The sequence below is a fragment of the Tribolium madens genome, unplaced genomic scaffold (genome assembly GCF_015345945.1).
Source record: "Tribolium madens isolate multiple individuals breed KSU strain unplaced genomic scaffold, Tmad_KSU_1.1 Scaffold_97;HRSCAF=244;Tcas5.2_LG3a, whole genome shotgun sequence".
Classification (NCBI taxonomy): Eukaryota; Metazoa; Arthropoda; class Insecta; order Coleoptera; family Tenebrionidae; genus Tribolium; species Tribolium madens.
This window is the reverse complement of record NW_025401069.1, coordinates 11,611,400-11,632,226: the sequence shown is the minus strand read 5'-3', so window position 1 is coordinate 11,632,226 and position 20,827 is coordinate 11,611,400. Positions and strand designations below refer to the sequence as shown.

The 20,827-nt window shown below is 33.5% G+C and overlaps 1 protein-coding gene across 1 annotated transcript in view; it reads right to left on the bottom strand.

The window, feature by feature from the left end:
* The window catches only part of LOC123014858 (protein N-terminal asparagine amidohydrolase), a 27,656-nt gene extending 11,482 nt beyond the window's left edge, over positions 1-16,174 (bottom strand). Inside the window, exons 1-2 of the mRNA XM_044414147.1 lie at positions 16,017-16,174; positions 7,664-7,697 (exon numbers count right to left, since the gene is read on the bottom strand). The gene's annotated coding sequence lies outside the window, so the exon portion shown is untranslated. The remainder of the gene's footprint in view (positions 1-7,663; positions 7,698-16,016) is intronic.
* Positions 16,175-20,827: the final 4,653 nt, after the last annotated feature.

Below are 20,827 nucleotides of genomic sequence, written 5' to 3'. Positions count from 1 at the left end.
CAAACGTCACGCGTCAGTTTCGGAATTTGTGTTGAGATTTCGAAAGTGTTGATTGATTTAACTGGTGAATAACTGGTGTAGTTTATAGTGCAATATGTCGAATGCTGATAATCTACCTTGTACCTCTCCAGAAAATGTAAAGTAAAGTAAAAAGTAAAAACGCCTAGGCGTAAAAACAGTGTTTTTACTCCATGTCTGAAAAGTAAAACTTTTACCTGTGTCATTTAGTCATAAAAGTGGTCACTTTTGTGACGTTTGCAGATAAAATATATTTTGTTGAAGAATTAAAGCGGCTTTTTTACAACACTCTATGTATCACTAGAAGTTGCAATGGATGTTAGCTTGTTTATAAACAAAGAAATGTTATTAGTCGCCAATAAGTTGATTTACAATTTATTTTGCATTTTTTTCATTACTTAGTACTTAGAAAACTGTTTCATTAGTGACACTGGTTGAATAGTAACTCAGTTTAAATCCTTTTAGTTGAAGATGCAAAATTTTGTCTATAAGTCGAAAACAAAAGACGATAGCGGGATGCGGTTTTAACCAATATTAATTTTTTTTTAAATGAGCCCCAGAATGTATTACTCGTTTTTGGCTAAACCTCTTAGTTTCGGAGATTCCCTATTCGGACATCCAAAATGCAGCACCCTGAACAAATCAATGTTTTTTGAACGATAGGAATGGATGATTGAGGGTTTCATCTTGGGCGTTTTACAAATAACACGTTCAATGGAGAGAAAAGCCTCGCCATAAATCTCTCCTTATGATTAATTCCAATAGGGAAATAAGAAAATGGTGTAACGTACAGGTTTCTCTGTTGGTCGGTGAGATGACGGCGCACTTGCACACTACAATTTGTCTCTGGAATTTATAATGCCTCCACTTAGACGTTTTGTTGCTTTGTAAACGATAAATCGCGACTAGGTGCACACGACGCTCGATTATTTCCGTTTTGTAAGGAGAAAAAAGGACGATGCAGGTCTCTCGGGACATCTCGCGGACACTCCATTTATCAATACGGCGACGGGCGTGGAGAATAAATTAACATTGTCTTTGGGATCGAAACGAGCATCATGTGATTTATCATCAAGCGCCGGGAGAGAAAATTTAATATCCGCGTTTTACGGCATGTCGATGCATCTCGCGAAAGACACTTCCGAGCTGATTTATGGGAAAAAGGCGACGCGAGCAACAGGTGGAGAGGATCCGAGGCCCGTTTTTGGTTTGGGATAGGAGGAAAACCGAAGAGAACCAGTTTTGACACGGAAAAAAATGAATAATGGACGATAATGAAGCTTGAAATTGAAGCGTTAGATAATTAATTAGAAAAAGGAAAAGAAAGAGTTTCAGTCGGTCTCACACTACGTGCAAAATTTTTGCGATTTATAGCAAATTATCTTATCCAGCAGGAGGTAACCGATGTTCGCATTTGATTAATATGAAAGTTTCTAAAAAAAAAAAAAAACTAACCGCATTTTTCTTAAATGATAAACTTCTAAAACGCTGTTAAAAAAGTGACGTTTTTAAAACTCGTATATTTCAAAATAGAGAAGAAACTTTAAAATTTTAAAATCAGATAGTGTGGGATCTAGATGAGCGCGAGCGGCAAAGCCGCAAACCCCCTATAAGTTTCGACAAAATCTGATAGTGAGGCTAGAATTTTGACAAAACATTTGCGAATCAAGCCCCTGAGTATAGAAGATCTACGCGGGGGCATCGCCTCCGATAATTTAGACAAAACATTTGCGACTCAGATAATGTGATGAGGTCTAAAAGGAGACGAGCAGCAAAGCTGTGAGCCCCCTATAAATTTTGACAAAATCTAATAGTGTAAGTTCTACTAGGGGGCAAATCCTCCGATAATTTCTACACAATATTTTCGAATCCGACAGGATTTGATATAAGTTTCTAGTTTCTGTTACTAAAGAACGTAAAAAAATAGCACATATAGTAGACAGTAACTGAAATTTGATACATACAGGGTGAAAAAGTCCATCCACCTTTAAACAATGAAATTAAAAAAAAATGTATAGGACATTGATAGATACTAAGCTAGTGTATCACTTAAAATTATTTTTAACCATACAGCATGTCCCAGCAATAAGTTACGATACAAACTTGTGTTTTTTTTTAAATAAAACACCGTATGTTTCTTTGCATTTTTGGATGTAACCTTTTAAATCAATGTTTTTACGCTAAACTTTTATTAGTCGATTTTGCTTAGTTTTGGAAATAAGACGTTTTTTTTTGACGAAAACATGCACTTTTTAGAAATGTATTACACAAAAACTAAGACAGCTACAATAAATTTTTTCTTACTTCTGCAAAGAAGAAAGTACAGTATTTATAGCTGTAGCAATTTTTTAGTGTTTTGCATTTATAACGATTAATAAATTAAGAAATTTGTTAAAAGTTAAATAACTTAAAAAATTTAAATGGAACACCCTATTTTTTTATTTTTGCATCAAATAGATTGATAAATTGTCTATCTAAACAAATAAACTTTTAATGCCTAGAATTGATAAATGAAAAGATATTTAACATTCAATATTAATTATAGCAACAATTCCACCACAAATCACTTATTCGTTGATTTATCCACAGATTGTAAAAGTCGTTACAAATACTGAAATTCGAATTATTTTGTTGTAAAAAGTAAGATTAATGGATTCAGTTTAACACAAGTGTGATTATTAAGTGATATTTCTTCTATCTCTTGTGCACTTTTTGGCTACCGAAACAATAGTAATTATTTTTTTTTAATGTTTAAAGTTAAATATCTTTTTAGTTATTGATTATAAACACCTAAAAGTAAATAATTTTAGACAATTTAATAATCTTTTAAATGCAAAAACAATAAATAGGGTGTTCCATTTAAATTTTTTAAGTTATTGAACTTTTAACAAACGCCTTCATTTTTTTATCTTTGCAAATGCAACACACTAAAAAAAATGTTACAACCTTAAAGCTTGTACCTTCTTCTTTGCGGTAGTAAAAAATATTTCTAGATGTCTTAGTTTTTGTGTAATAAATTTTTAAAAAGTGCATGTTTTCCTCAAAAAAAAATAATAAAACACTGTCATAAAAATCTACATCCAAAAAACATATGATGTTTCATTTAAAAAAACACAAGTTTGTATTGTAACTTATTTTTGAGACATGTCAATGTCTTACATATTTTTTTAAAAGTTTATCATTTAAAGATCACTAGACTTTTTCAACTCGCTGGGACACCCAGTATGTATCAAGTATTTTTAATTTGCAGATGACAGAAAGAAACAACCTAGAACCTGGAGTAGTTCCTTGAGTAACCCCAAAAAATCACAAGGGTTTTGTAAAAATTCAAAAATAGGAGCAGATGAATTTGTTTTAATGGAAACTCCAACAAGAAAATTCAAAAAGCAAAAATGAAGTTTGAAAAAAATGTAATGCAAGAGTGAACAGTAAAGGACCACATCAGATCCTTGCAGAAAGCAACCCAATGAAAGCAAATTCTCGAACACCTTTGTATTCCTCTGACGAGCCTTAAATCACACAACCTGCAGCTATTTGGCCTGCAATCTACCAAAGCTAACAGTAGATAATAATCGGTCATAAATCTCTTGATCCTGTTATACCATTCTACTGAATTAGATCTTGTCAATTTCTAAAGTAGGCATCCTAAATCAAGTTTTCCGTCCCGACGCCAGTGACGCCACAGCTTGTTTTTCTTTTCATCTATGACAATTAATTGGTAGTCGACAGGAAACACGCTAAGATTAAAGCATTACATCAGCGTGCGAATTAAGCAAGTGTGTAAATTATACGAATTAACACATTCGCAGCCAAGAAGTCTATTGACACATCTTGTGGCAGATGCATCCAGACGAAATTTCGATTTTTTTCGTCCCTTGGGCCGTAAAGTTGGGATTTACGATGCGAGCAGGTAAAATCGTTAACGATTCCGTGTCGACGCATCGCGACATTGCTAATTTACGAGTAGCGTTTGCGAAAAAATCGCGGTGTTATCCCTGGACGGTCTTATATATTATCACTAAGTGCGGGTAATTGTGGCAAGGGAGTTTTATGGTAGATGGGTTCTATTACGACGTGGGTGGGAGGAATTCATAGGCGCACACACCGTGTGTGTATGTTTTATAAGCGGCGATTTATTTATGGACGTCCATAATGTTTTTCTAAAGGGACACTTGTTGCCTCGTGCATTGTTACTGCAATTATTAATGACGTAGAAGCGAAACGACTGATTTACGAACGTTGTAAAATCGAACTACAACCCATTCGATCGGCCAAATTGAGAAAAAACCGGTCGGGGGTAATAGGATCGGGGGCCGAATGGCTCCACAAGATCATAATGAGATAATAACTGTAATAAGCGGTTTTTATGACATATCTCCACTCTGATTCTTTGCATATGCTGCTTTAACCACGACCGTTTTTTGCTCTCGTTTCCACAGAGTGCAACGATTTTAATCAATTAGTTACCATTACGGTAATGATTCAATTTCAAGGCCCATTAGTTAGACTTCTTGCTGCTGGACTAGATGCAATCATTTTCCCATCTGTTCTTAATTTACCAGCAATGGGACGGAAAAAATCTGCCCACCCAAGAGAAACAAGACAGGATTCCCATCACATCGATAACATACATTATTTTTTGCAAAAACTGCAATTCCTATTTACTAGAATAAATAAGAGAAATCTCAGAATTTTCAATAAACCTTAAGTAAAAGTGAAAACAAGAGATTGTCAGGAATTCAAAAAAATGCAATTCACGTTACAAATACAAAATGTTAAAAATACTAAGAATAAACTTTGTCTTTTTAAGTAAAATCAAAAAACATCCAGTGTTGCTAAAACAAATCTAAAAAAAAAAGTTACGGGTTCTCAAAATTCTTCTAATTGAAAAAAGATACGAATTTGTATGTACAGGACGTTTTTTCTATACAGGCTGTTCCGGCTAAACCCCACATTAGAAGTATTGGGAGTTCTAAGAGTGATATTTATCTAAAATTTTGTTTATAGCCATAATCGGTTAGGTTCTGCTCAATGAAAATATTTTCAAGATAGCGGCACTTCCTGTTACACCGGAAGTGGATATCAACTTCGTTATTTGAAATAGAAAAGTATGTTTTTTATTGCGTTTTTGCATTACTTAAGTCATTTCGAAAGAGTTTTCATTGGCCTTCCATATTCTTAAGCTTAACCGTTTTCAAAATATTTAGACCGTTTTAAAAAAAATTGAATTTGAATCTTCCTATTCAAAAATCAATAACTCTACCATTTTTTATTGTGTTGAAACCGTATTTGGGTATACGAGAGAAAAAGGTTAGATCTTTCCTTTGGCGTATTCATAATTGAAAAATAATTAACAAACCGCCGAAATGTAAGGTTACGTTTAGGAAATTTCAAATACCCAAATTTTCAAATTTTTCTAAATGAAACACCCCAATTTTTTCTTCACTAAATGGAGGAGAATTTAGTACTGCTTTAATCTGTATTAACATTCCCTATAGGTACCTATATTTGATAGTTTTCAATTTATAGTAACTTCTTTTGATATCGTTAGAAATTCATTAGCCATAGCTAGTTTAGTATAGGCTATCATAGAAATAAGCAAAAAATATCAAAGTTATTCAAATTTAGATTAAATAAATTTAATTTTTATTTAGGAAAAGAATAACAGAATTGTAAAAAAATGGCGATATTTCAGTGAGAAATATTTCCATGGCAAACTATGCGAAAACTACCATGGATAGTAAGAAATTTCTTCCATTGCAAAAAAAAAAGTCAAAGTAACTTAGAAATCATTAAATTTAGGTATAGAGAATGTTAGTTCAGATCGAAGCAGAATTAAATTCTCTTTCATTTAGTGAAGAAAAAATAAGAGATTTCCATTTGAAAAAATTCAGTTACGGATATTTGAAGTTTCCCAAACGTAACCTTAAATTTTGTAAGTTTGTTAATTACTTTTCCAATTATAAATACCTACACCAAAGAAAAAATCTAACCTCTTGTTTCATATGGCCAAATACGATTTCAAAATTAAAATTAAAAATGGTAGACTTATCGAGGAGGAAGATGCAAATTAAAAATAATTCAAAAAAGTTTAAATATTTCAAAAACGGTTAAATTTAGGTATAGGAAAGTCTGATAAAAACTCTCTCAAAATCACTTGAGTAATCCAAAAACGCAAACATAAACATAACTTTCTATTGAAAATAACAAAGTTGATACCCATTTTCGTTGTAACCGGAAGTGCTTGACAATATTTTTATTGAGCAGGATCTGAACAATTGTGGATATAGTCTATATTTTAGATAAATATCACTGTTAGAACTCCCAATACTTCTAATCACCTGTAAAGGTTGATAAAGCTTATCGATTTCAAAATTTATTGCAAACATTTTTCTTCAACTTCCATAAAAAACAACTAACTATAAAAAACATAATTTTTAAATAAAACACATTTGTAGAGACTGCACAATTGTTGAAAAAAAATAAAGAGCTTTTGTGGTCTCCCGATTTCATTGTCATCGAAAACATATAAGTACACCAAAAATTTTATAAACTCATGAATAAACGTTTTCGTACGAAAATCAGCGTTGTAAGATAATTTTTACTACATGGTGCTAGACCCAGAAAACCAGAATTGGATGTGGTACTATTTTGGAACCAAGAATCTCGTTTCCTATAACAAATTTGGGTTATTTACCGAAATCTATAACCAAACGCAATCAACGTCACTGATAAGCCTAATGTTTCCAATCATTCCGAAAGTGGAATAGGGCGATTTCCGTGACCGCCCGGAGCCGCCCCTTTCGAAAAAAATTAATTACCTCTAACTGTAAAACAATGAGAGAAGGCTGGATCCCAGGACGGCTCATCATCGTCCGTCCAAGAATACTAATTTCTCACATGTCCATTTAAAACGAGGCTATCAAATTTCTAGCGCTTTACAAATGACGGTTATATTTTAATTCCGTCAAATTGATGTGGTCGGAGTGAATATTAACCTCAACCTCTCGGCACACCGGACTTGGGCGTACCGATGATTTAGTGTTGGATTTCGGAACGACGACGTTATTTGACACAAGTAATCCATCAAAAAATGGTGGAAAAATTCTGCGTATGGAAGATGATTGATGTCCTAATCTTACCTTGGACAAAATCGGGGAAAAAGAAGGACGCTCACTTGCCACTTGCAACACTGAACTGTGATAATTATGAGCAAAGACAGATTGACCAATAAAAATCGTCAAGACGATACTCTTATCAATCCATAAATATGTTTTCGAATGATAGTGGAGTATTTTTAATTATGTTAAACGAGAAACAATCGTTCTATTCAATGTTGATTTGAATAAAGACATTCTTCGGCTTGTTTTGATTGACAGAGGAGGAAAATCGAAATTGCTTCAAGTTTCACTCTAATGATCGGTTTCTTTTATTAATGACTCAATTCGAAATAACTTAGTCATTACTCTGATAAACTAAATTTTGCGCAATGAATCACATCGTCGAGAAGGAAAAAAGAGAAAGTCCAAATTGGTTCAATAGGATTCAGCTCGGGCCGTTTCAATTGCATCCAATTGATTTTTCCTATTGTGTTGGTGAATCAGTGGCGCCGCAACTACTAAATATGCAACTATTTTCCACTCACCTTCAACGTTCGGCCGAATAGCTAACCATGGATCCTGCAACAATAAAAATCATTACACAACAGGCAAAAAGTGTTTTTATTGCTGGAAAAGATTGCGGATAAGAGTTCGTGATGTTGTCTATCTGAATCGCGATAAACACGACCGATAAATCTAATTTTGATTGTTTCGTGCCGTTGGAAAGTTTGTTTTAATTTAGTGGTCCAATACGATCACAATATTATGGTTATGGGCGAGCCATGGGGTGAAAAATTCAGGTCGCCCACGAGAACACTCGATAATTTATCAACGATTTGTAGAGGAGACAGTAATTATGACTAGAACATGAACGAGAGTTGCTTGCACAGTTGGCAGTACTGTATCGAGCGAGAGCAAAATTCTTGCCCAATTTATCAAACATCTAGTTCCGTGTGTTGAAAAATCTCCGAAATGTTTTGCATTTTAAATCAAAATTCCGTAAATGTTTACCATGTAATTTGTAAAACATGCCACGAGTGACTAAAACTAATAACTCAGTCTTGTCCAATTACCCGCCACCGTTTTTTGCTAATTTTTGAAATAGCATCCACTTAATGTGCAACTATGATCTACGACGATACGTCGTAACTGATTTATCATCGATGGGTAATCGACGGTCAAAAACCCACTACAAGGTTAGAGAAAAATTTTGCAAAAATCGGTAGCGAAAGGATAACAAGACGATTCAACACCGCACACTGGTTTTATTGAGCTCTATTGTCCGGAGACTGACACTGATGGTAGTTTCGTGTCTACCCATTTTACCTCCGTTATGTTATGGAAATAATAAATTGTACTGTCCCAGAGCACTATTATTCTTCTATTATACCATAACAATGCACAGTTGATACAGATCGTGGCCTAGGTAATGATACTTTTTAGTAGGACTCTCGTGGTCAAAAATAAGTACCATTACTGTCGCCAGCGATTGGAAGCACCCAAAAACCCATTCCTGGTACTCCGTTATTTCAGCGGCCACCTCATATATCAAACTTGTGCTACCGATGTAGGCAATAAACCAACTGTAAATTTCCCCATAAGACCTTACTTAATTTAAGTTAGTTTCAGTAACAACGTTTTCCATATTTTATTGCTCTTAGAATTAATCAGATAGGCCTATTAACGTCTCGAGGCCATAAATCTGATATTCTACAAAACTTTAAAATTATTTCAGACCGAAAAAAAATCTCGTTTTCCCGACGATTTGAATAAAAAGTGCCATCACGCTGGCTAAAAAATGATCCTAGGTAGTAACGACCTCCAGGTCACCAGATCTGAACCCCGTCGACTTTTCGTCGTAATGATTGTAAATTTCGTCGCTTCGCATAAAAAATTCTTAATGAAACCCATAAAACATCGAAAATTTATTTCTAAATTATTAATGGAAGTCGAAACTCACTTAATATTTACATTAGATCTTATCGTTTTAACGACTCTTCACCTCTAATTACGGATTTATGTCTGCTTTTCGAAAGACTCGGTTGGCAAATTGCCACAAGTTGACGACAAGCCACCTGTTCGGTGACACATGTGTTCGCTATCGCCCGATCTGAATCCTATCGATTTTTCGTGGTAGTGTTTCCGGCACGAGTTATGCAGACGTTTCATTTAAATCTGTCGGCGTTTAATGTTCGCGTTCGATTCTACAATGCTTGTTTTGACAGGAACACGACGAGGAAGCGTCTATTTCGATCCATCATTAATTATATCGATAAAGGTGAGAGACTTTGGATTTACATGACGTTACCTCTTCGGACCTAATGGATATTGTTCACACTTTGAGAGATACGCGAATATTGTGTAACTCTGACGTGTGATGATGAATCGAGGAGATTTCGAATTGCAGCTGTCACACCAAGCGAAAATTCGATCGTAATCGCGCCGCAGGAGGTACCTCTCTTGAGATTCGCAAATTCCGCGTTGTCTTTACTTCCCAAAAATTGTCCTTACGTCTCAATCGTCTCTCTATGATTGAGTGCGGCTGTCAATCGGTTTTTAAACGGCGTGGCAACATCGAGAACAAGTGTTACGAGTCGGCATTAAACCAGGAATGCATTTTATGTACTTGGGTAGATAATGGCCGTGCTGAACTCGATATACGCGTCCGTAATAACGAACGAACAACACCTCCAGGAGGCGCCGTGAGAACATTCGAAATATGCGGGGGTGCCTCGAGGCGCACTTTTTGGATAGATGATAGAGTTTTGTTAACGGAATTGGTCGGTCTAGGACGCGGGGAGTTCACACGAGGTGCAAACAGCATGAAATTGCACAGTTCAATCGGTCGAAGAGAAATATAACAATGTCGGCGAGCGAGCGTCGACTTGTTCCGGACTTTTTAACATCAACACGTTTGCTTAAAGACTTCATTACGGCGCTATTGAGGTGGTAATTAAACGGGAAATTGCACGGGAGAGCTGGAGTGGGAAAGGGGAGGGATAAATAGCAGCTAAGTAGATACCAAAGCAAAAAAAGACAACGGGTCCTGTTTCAATATTTCTTTCTAACGGGTGAGCTAAAAGAGCCGGAAAAAAATTAAAAGAAGTTTTCAGGAACAATATCCAACTTGAAAATTTATTTATCCGGGATAGATGGACCAGCAGGATAGATAGACTTTTGAACTTAGAGCCCTTCTAGGGCTCCATCTCTCATAGCAAAATGTTAATCTTAATGTTTTAAGTTATTGTAAGAGGCCGTTTGAAAAACGCGTAGCTCAATACAAAATTACGAGTATTTTTCACAAAAATTTAATTAAACAAATTTAGTATCTACCATATACAAATGTCTTAGTTCAACAGTGACAGGTTTAAGCTTATTATTTATAGAAAAACGTACTAATATCATGTAAAGTTCGTTTTTTTACTTTATGCATGTGGAATAATAATTCGAAAAACGTACCAAATCTTTTTTTCAACATTTGTAAGCAGCCTTGTTGCTCTCTCGCTACGTATTTGCGTAAGGTCGGTCACGCTATTAATCTCACTTTAACAAATGCGATTAAAGTAATGCAGAGCAATAAAAGCCACATAAAAATCCTAATGCCAGAGAGAAACTTTAATTTTTGACTTTAGTACCAAAATGTCAAAAACTGTCAAATGTCAAAAACAGACGGAGGTCATGTCGTGTTCTTAATTCGCACTACCCCCACCAGCAATTCAAAAAAAAACTGTAGGTACAACACTAATTATAAGCTAAAAACGGTCTTCTATTCAAACTTGATCAGACGTAATTTAGTAATTTATCTCTCTTCCCGCATCGGGGAAAGATAGAACACTCTATTGAAGATAGTTTTTTGTGTATTTTTAGTAGAAGCTTACAATTTACTTAAGCAAAAAAAGTGCGCCAAATACCGAGAAACGAACTGTGGAAAAATTACAAAAGACAGCAAATGCAATGTTAATAAATAAAGAGAAACGAAGCTACTACCACATTTATTACACAATTTTTTTTTTAATTGTCTTAAAGTTCAGGCTATAAGAAAAAACATTCGTGGTTTGAATTGAAATAAAAATCGTAATTTTACAGTCGGTTTTTCAACCGACTTAACCCTAAGATACGTTATAATCGAGCGTAAAATAAACAAAATAGTTCGTAATGTTGCCAAAATTGTGCATAAAGTGTGCATGTTGTGCAGGAATAGTTGTATCGTTTTTCAAATTTTTACATAATTTAAAAAATGCAGATTTCAGAAGAGAAAAATACACTTCTCAGCACTGAAGTTATTTTTTACACAAATATTTTTTACAACATTTTAACTAAAAATGCTACACCTGAAAAACTGCAAAAAACATGGAAGAAGATAAGAGTGTCCAAAAGGAAATTGGCAAAAATAGTTTACCATAAGATTGTTCAAAAGTCAAACATTTTAAAATATGCAAATAGAAGAAATACTTGGAAGTTGTTGGAATTTAAAAAACGATTCGACCTGGCAAACAATTTGATTTCAACTTTGGTAATTTTGGTAACATTGTTGTAACTGGTGTTTTTTTTTTAATTTGGCGTCAAAGCTATCCATGAAAAATCGATTGTGAACGAACCATCCTATTGAAAGTTATTAATCTGACATTTAACAGCTCGCTGAGCGTATTGAAAATTGTGGTCCGTTCACAACATATCGCCAACTATGACGCCAAATTTAAATAAACTTTATAATTACAACTAAAAAGCTACATCTAAAAAAAATTGCTCTCTGAATAAGAATAAAAACACCGCTGTCAATTTTTTGATCTTTATAAATATTGTAGGTAACAAATATAAAAACAGTATTATATTTTTCTGTAACGCTATAAAAAATCGGATACTTTTAGCCCATTTGTTATTGCGTCTGTGGCAATTTATTGTTCACAATCCAAAAATGTTCAGTTTTTTCCCCAGTTTTAGACCAAAAGGGATGTTCTTCATGTTTTTAAGGTGCTGAATGTGAATTTAAAATTCGTTTTAATGTTTTTTAGAAATTTTATAAAATCGCACATATGAAGTTTTGAAAATTGTCTTTTTTGGCTCCTTTCCTATTCAGAAAAAAGGTCAAAAATAGGTGATGTCTATAGATTTTTTTCGTTCAGAAACCAAAATTGTTATTTTTTCCTATAATACTTATTTCAAAGTTCTATATTACCAAAAATTTGGTCGTTTACTTGACAGTAATTTGGTAAAATCGTGGCATTAACAATGAATTAATGTGCAGTTTTTTATTAAAATTTGTATGGTTTCTCGAATGTGTTTTTCCTGCTTTTATGTACCAATTTTCCGGTATCTAACCGTTCGCGATGTACCAATTGCAACAAAAACTGTCTCATTAACCGTCTTCTATTGGCGCCTACACGATCTTCCGTTACGTTCAGTTGAACTTTGCGCGCAAAAAACCCTAAGATTCAGATCGCCAACCCACAAAGCCAGATGGGGGCCTAATCTCCATAATACCATAAACACGTCCGTGAGAGTGCACCGTTCTCTCACAAATGGGTCGTCCATCGTCGGTCTAGCACGAAGCGGTAGAATGACAACACGTCGTCCATCGATCAGTCCCAAAGAAGATTCAACTCTTGATTAATACAAGATTTAATTCCGGATCGTGTGTGGTCCAAGAATATCCGATATCTGGCTCAGGTTCGACCGTTACGCAACAAGTAGTAAATTATTTTACGCGTTATTTCAAATCCTGGACATTTTAATAACTGGTCACGATGAATATTAATACAAGATTCAATCGCGAAAAACTCCGGCCGTAAATTCAGATTCGGGCATGGAGGTTTGGGTTTCTATTGTGCCAGACGTAAATTTCGGTTTTTTATTGGCAGCCAATTGTCGGATTTCGAAATACCGATCGAGAAATGATGAGGATTTTTCATAAAAGTTATTACTCGCACATGAAAGTCCCATCTAGAATTTATGTCTCGAATAATTTTCTGATTTTATTTGGGCTCGGCGGCGATCACACTAATAAAACACGAAATTAAATTTATTAGAAAAATAAAACCAATTTTTCGAGTTTTGAAATTTCACAGTATACTCGGCAATAAATCAGTTTTATCAGTTTTTTATTGCATTATAACTTTTTTAAATGTAGATAGATAATCATTTTATCGAGCGGTGTGTTGGTTTATCATAATTCTTCTTACGAAACATTTTATTTTTAACAATCTTCACACATTAGTGAATCTTCGTGTCGCTAATTGAAGAAAGTAACCGTTCTATTTCCAGGTGCGGATCGCACGCGATCCTTCCGGAGCGTGACATTGTTCTTCACAGAAGAAGAAGAAATTGGAAAAAATTTACATACAAAAACCGCACCTATCTAAAAATTCGTAATTGGAAAATCGTGTTGACAAAGAGCGAGTTCATTGATTTGTTTATGCGCTTGTCATTGGGAGATTCTTCTCTTGTAATAAATAATGCCGATAGTATTTACGAAAATCATCGAAGCGTTTCTAAGCTGTAATTAAATTGAGATTCGAGTCTTTTATGGTATTGGCGGCTCAATGTGCCGTGTTAAGGCAAATATACAAGGAAACGTGAAACTTGTGATTTAAATACAAATTATTGGCTATGATCTACGCTTATTGAGAAGCATCGAGGTATGTGCACTAACTGTGAATTTTGCGAGAGGCGGATGGGAGACTCTTTGTCGAGCACTGCGGGGTTGCGCTGAGACAAAGAGATGCTTTTTATTACAGTAATTTGAGATACCGAGCCGAAAACCGCTATTAAAGAAACGCTTTATTATGGATATTGTCCAAGAAGAGTCGGAAGACAAGTAAAAAAACACAAAAATTCGGAAAATGTTACATGACCCAGAAAAATACTCCAAACACAAAAATCAAAATTATGATTATTTTACTAAAATTTTCGATGATCAAAACTAACAGTCCAAAAGTCATTTCTGTGAACTGTCTATCTCAATAATAGTATATTATATCACAAGGTAGGGAAAAGATTATATAATAAAATAAAAATCTTCTCTACTGTGTTTTATATAATATTTTTTTCACTACTAGCACTTTTATTACCCAGAAATACAACGGTGAAAAATATAACCTTACTTAGTGGACTTGTTGCCTCAGACGTAACATGTTGTAATTCACAACCATTATTTTTGTTAATTCACTATTGTACCTAAAGTAATTAATTACTTGCCTGAGTTATTAACTTAATTTTGTATCATAAATAAGGCTATGCCATTTTTGTACTTATTAAAAGATTTTTTTTATTTGTTAAAATAACAAGGAAACTGCAAAAAAAGAAAAAAGTGTTAAAATTTGCCTCACTACCGACAGTATTTTAACAAAAAGTAAACCCATTTGTAGTTTTGACAGTTTTGACATAGACAGAAGCATTATTAGAGTTGTGGTTATTCTGATGTTTTTAATGAGAAAATTTAAGTCGTTTTTATTCGATTTCGCAGGAATTTCATCTCGGAATACTTCCGTTAGTACTTGTGATAGTGATAGTTTTCAATAATAATATTTCAGAAATATTTGTATCCAACATCGGCATTTATCCACCTCTAATACATTAAAACCCTTGGTTCATAATGAAAATGATTATTGACTACTGGGAGAGAAAAATAACTTCACAACCTCTTGGCAAACTAAATAATGGTATGTTTTACAGTTACTAGTGGAAAAGGATATTTATTTGAAATTCTACAGAAACAAAGAATATTCTTTGTTTATTGCAAAATTTTGATAAAATATGCTGTTTTCTAAAACTAACAAAGTAGGCCATAAAACCATGTAATGAAGATTAAATGTATAACAATCAAGTGTAGATATTTTCCAATTTTCCAATTTTTAAACAATTAGACTTAATTGATTATTAAAAAAACAATAAAAAAGAAGTAAGAGAAAAAAACTTTTCTAATTATACTTACATACAATAATAAAATTAATTGATAAAAAAATTCTTAACAATGATTAAATGCTCCTTAAAACATCCATTTGATCACTTAATTTAAGGCCAATGACATCGCTACCAACCTTGTAAAGAAAGTCTCTAGCACGAAATAAATTACCTTAAAATTAAATGAAATAAGCATTTAATTTTCCGTAATACCTTGTAAAAGTTAAATTAGGAGTACCTACAGTAAAACCTCTAAAATCCAAAATAATTATAGCAAAAGGTTTCTTCATCTCAAATGAATTTTGAATGTCTATTATAATATTCTAGAATTTAAATTCTCCATTTCGCTACAATATTTGCCATTTTCGAATAATTATTTTCTACAATTCATTATAAAAGAATTCACTTTTACTCTGCTTTGATTCAATCTTGTCACTTTTAAAATTATTATCAACTTTCTCAATCAGTCATAGACAAAAATACTCCCAGTTACTTTCAGCACTAAAATGAGAAGAAAAAGTGCACTTTCCAACTGCTGAAATTAAGTTTCGGGAGTTTCAGTACGTAAACAAATCTTCTATTACACTAACCCTTAAATTGTTTAATTTGAATTCTTTCATTGCACACCTGTTCATTGCCCCCAAAAATCCTTCAATTTCTCTCAGCCTCGAGTGGGTGTCAAAAGGATGTCAATAAAAAATTCCGGTGACATAATAGTCTCGCCAAAACCCGGATTGACTATTCAAATTTGCCAATTGCCACTTCTGTCAGTGCCATCGTCGAATTAGTCTAGACGCGATATTTCACCTGGAGGAACCAACCAAGCAACGATCTGATAAGTAACACGGTAGCCCCAAAACCGATGAAGTGATAACGAATCACAACGTTAACGTCTCGTTAATCAGCGATTTTATTGGCCTCGGATGGCCATTAAGCGGCGATACTCGGAGACATCACACCGATTCTAATTAACTCGTGAGAGAAAATATCAAAACTCACCTAAGACTCGTTGAATTACGACGGTTTCAAACACAAATCGCGAGATATTCGAAGAGGAGTTTCACGTGGTTGGAGGTCGGAATGAGACAGCCGCACTATACTGTGACTACGTGAATACTGAAGGAAACTGAGGAATCTAGAGAATGAGCCGGTTGACAGAACGAGTGTGGGCAGGAGAGCTTTCGGTATTCGCTAGGTGTTAGGAGGAGGAAGCTCGAGTGGACACTTGCTCGAGCTTGAGGAGGGGGAAAAGTTTACAAAAAGTTGGGGTTTGACAGGGCTTGAGAGCGCGAGAAGGGTGGATCCGAACACAAGCATTTTTATTTTTCCCTCAACTAAAAAAATTAATAAAAACATACAATAACAACAAAAACACTTTTTTGTTGATTATTTTCCTTCAAGATCTTTGGTGCCATAAGCGTCGACTACATGGGTGCATCGGGGCGGATGCACCCATTGAAATTTTGTATTTTGTACAAATTGACTTTTTCTTCCAGAAAAACTGCTTTTGGGAACTAAGTCCCTAAAATAACCAATATACCTACATACTGTTTTATTGAGTCCGTAAAAAGACTCATTTTAGGGACTCAAATGAGTCCCTAAAACAACTACATATTTCTGGATACAAAAAAATCTTACATTTTTCGATGATTTTTGAAATATTGTACCTTAATGAAAAATGGTCGTATTTAGATTTTAAAAAATCGATTTTGAAGCTTCAAGTTTCTAGTCTCTTTTGGCAAAAAAAATTCATTTCTGAGCTACAGTTATTACGTAATTCTAAGAAAAATTGTATTTTTTTTCTTTTTTTTTGGTCCACAACATTGGAGAAATTTTTATTAGTTAGTATATCAATGCATAGGCCAATAGCTTGTTCATTCAGCTTCAATTTGCCTTAGCAAATAGATCTTTTTGTCTTTGATCATCGATACCTCCGCAACCAATGACCGCACAGAAAATGTAAAAATAGTTTTAAAAACTAGAATAAACATTCTACAAGATGTTTTTGTGATTTTTTTTTAAATTAATTTGCAACAATGATTTAAAGAATAGAAAAAAGTAACATTTTTTGTTGTTGTAGCAAATTTACCGCGTAATCACAAATATTAAAGGAGAGACTAATGTCTCTCTAGGCTCTCTAGACTAATAGGTTTTTTTTCTCGGACCAATTAATCAAAATTTTACAAAAAAAAATAAAAGAATTAATTGTTTCTACACATTGTGTAATCTTCATCAAAATGGAAGACATTTTTTTTATTTTATTTTTACAATTTTGCATGTTAAATTAAAAAAAAATATTCGAAAAAATTAAACAATTGAAACAATTGTTTTATATTTTTCAAAATTTGTAAAAAATCAAGAACCAATAATACTAACTAATTTTTGCGACCATTTATTTAGCTTTTGCTCCTCAAATTAATTGCATTAATTAAAACTTGATACTCCCAAGTACTGCAAATTTTCAGAAAAAGTCAATTTTTTTAAATAGCTTCCGATTTTTTTTTGTTCAAATTAATAGTAGGTAGTAATAATAATTCAACAACTTGAAGCATTTTGCAACTTTGAACATGTACTATTTCCTTAAGACTTTTTATTGCTCATGTTTATTGATTTTTTCTTTTGTACTATACAAAAAAGTATATTGTTTTTAAATTTTCTAAATACATATTAAATACATTAAATTCAGTAAAAATAGGGAAGAAGAAATCGTTTTTTCGCGTAATTATTCTCAAGTCCTGCAAGTTATACTCGTACCTACCAATTTTTCGTTTATGCACCCATTGAAAATATGAAAAGTCGACGCCCATGTCTGGGGGCCCTCATTGCCCCAATGAGCACCTCGCACGCTTCATTCCTCCGCAGCTGTCTTAAATCGCATTATTACTTTTAATTAGTCGCAACAGACGACACTATCATCCGTGTATTTGTAAAAAAGCTCAATCGTTATTTGCCCTCCTCAACCATGTTACTAACAAGTAATTTCCTCATGTATAATTAGTGTTCGGAAAATGAGTGCTTACCTGCTTATTAGCCAGCATGAAAAATAATAACAGCGCCGTCCGAACAAAGCTAAATGTTTTCTAATGTTGTGTTTGCTGATTCAATTAAAGAACCGATATCGGGAGATGCACGAGAGCTTATAATTCTGATACGGCGACTCCATAAACAACGGCTTCGACGCGAATTTCCTGGTTCTTGTCGGTAGAGCTATTCCACGATCGTCTTCCTTTGGAGGAACCGTCGTGAGACAATGTTAAACGGGTTTTCGGCCCAGTTTCATTTTAATTCAATATTTTTCTAATGAGAATTTATTGGAATGGCGGCGCCTTCAGCAGTATTATTTGTTTCAAATCTCTCGAAAAGATTTAGTCCCCGATTCGTTGAAACTAAATCCGGCAAATCCTTTTCTAATTAAAATCTGCCCATCTCCAATAAATTTCGTCGGTTCGTGTTACTCAATATTCAGAAAAAAATTAATTTATTACACGTCGTGATGTTACCGGCGCCAAAACTTTACACATCCATAATTATATATTTGGCGTTTCTTCGACGACATTAATCACCAGCTTTTCCGTTCAAGTCGAAAAATTACGACGATTAATTGAGGCGTGCCTCTCGCGTGCAGCGAATTAAAAAAAAGGCGATTTTTTTTATTAAATGAGTTGTCATGGAAGAAAGTGCGATAACATCGGTGTGTATAAATTAAATCAATGACAGGTGTGTGCGCCTCGCGAAATCAATAATAAATCACACGCGAACACAATTCACGAATAATTAAATGCATAGCGCCGTTCTAAAGATATCGAGGTATTGTTTGCAAATAAGCGTTTGAATGTTGGACGTCACTTGCTCCGATTCGATCTGACAGGGGGTTTTCCGCGATAATACAAAGAAAAATATTGTTTCTGGGGCCATCAAATTCCCACTAAAATAAAGCATTCTTAATTTTTTCTTCAAGCAATTAAATAATTTTAGACACCTTGTGTAAAAAAATTGAAGACGTCAAGTCTCTAGCGTTGATTCCTCTGAAATTCGGTCATAAATTTTAAAAACACAAAATTGTGGTAACTTTTTGGAAAACTGAAACAGTTTCAGAGAATATTCTGAATTTTGACGTTTCTAAACTCATCACACCAAAAATAAATGATGAGTTCTTTAAAAAAATTTACTGAAAATTGAAAATGAAAAAAAAAATTTAATCAGAAATTATAAAATTGAAAAGGTGTACATATTTGATTAAACCTTTATTCAAATTTCTATTTTGGAACTACAAACTTGTTTCAAAGCACCCAAAAGCGGTCATAATTTGATTTTTATAGGTCCCTGAACTTTTTTTTTTACCCATTAAAACTTACGGAATCAGGTGATATTATCCATAACAACATTTCGCTGGAAATTCTTATTTGAGAGAAGCAAAATGTAATCCAAAATAAATACAACAAAACGTTGTATGTATCACGGGCATAGTTATCGATTATGGCCCTCAGAAAGCAATTAAAAGCCCTTCTAACGTCAGGCCTAATCAAATGCAAATGCGGCATAAAATGGCCTTTTGCCCAGGCTAATATCCAATAAGTTACATATACTTAACACAAATGTTTAGTGATTTAGAAAGCAAAATATAATAAAACGTTGTTTGTGCTAGAAACATAATTGTCGATAATGGCCCATTGAAAAATAAAGGGCCTCACTTCGGCCAGGCCTTAAACATTTTCCCCGATCAAACTGTTGATTATGTCCTTAATAATTATATAAATACCTATTATTTTAAATTTATTACAAAATAAAAAAAGAAATCATTATACATTAAATTTATAATAATTTATTCAGGTGAGCCACCCTAAAAATATTTATTTCCAACAAAGATTTTAGCAAGTTTAGCTCATTTTTATCATAGTTCAATTAATTTATTTCATAATATGTACTAGGCAAATAGTCGCCTCTTATCTTGTTATAAATCTCAAACAGAAAAACACAATTTCTTGCTGTTTTCCTTATTAGTGATCTTATGTCAGTCAAAAGTAAAATAAAAATAAAACAATTAAACAAGCAACAGAAAAACAATAAAAACCTTGTAGAATACCGGGTAAAATAAAACAAAAATGAAAATTTTTTATGAAAAAAGAGTAGTATTACCAGTAAAAACGAGCATTACCCTATCAAAAAAATATTTACAAAAATTTTGAGATCAAAATATCAAAACTAACGATATTAGAATGTTAAAAAACATGTATAGGAAAACGAACCATAGACTTATGACATTTTCGGTCTAGTTTTGTTAAAAGTTAAAAGTCGTATATCCGTTCCCAAAATTTTCCCAAGTTGTATTGGTCCAAAGTCGATATTTTGGTGTGTTGATTAGAAAGTCATTAGTTACTGTTACAAAATTTCCAAAAAAAAGTCTTCTTTATGATAAAACCGTCGTTTCGCTCCGGTGTTCCGTCCCGATTCTTGGCAAAATTAGCATTCAAGAACATTTTTTTATATTATAGAAAGCAAAATAAAATGAAATGTTGTTTGTACTAAAAACATAATTATCGATAATGGCCCATTGAAAAATATAAGCTCTGCCTTCGGCCAGGCTTTAAACATTTCCCCCGATCATAATCTGTTGATTATGTCCTTAATAATTATATAATATACATACCTATTATTTTAAATTTATTACAAAATAAAAAAAAAAGAAATCATACATTAAATGTACAATAATTCATCAGGTGAGCCACCCTAAAATCATTTATTTCCAACAAAGATTTTAGCAAGTTTACCTCATTTTTATCATAGTTCAATTAATTTAATTTCATACTATG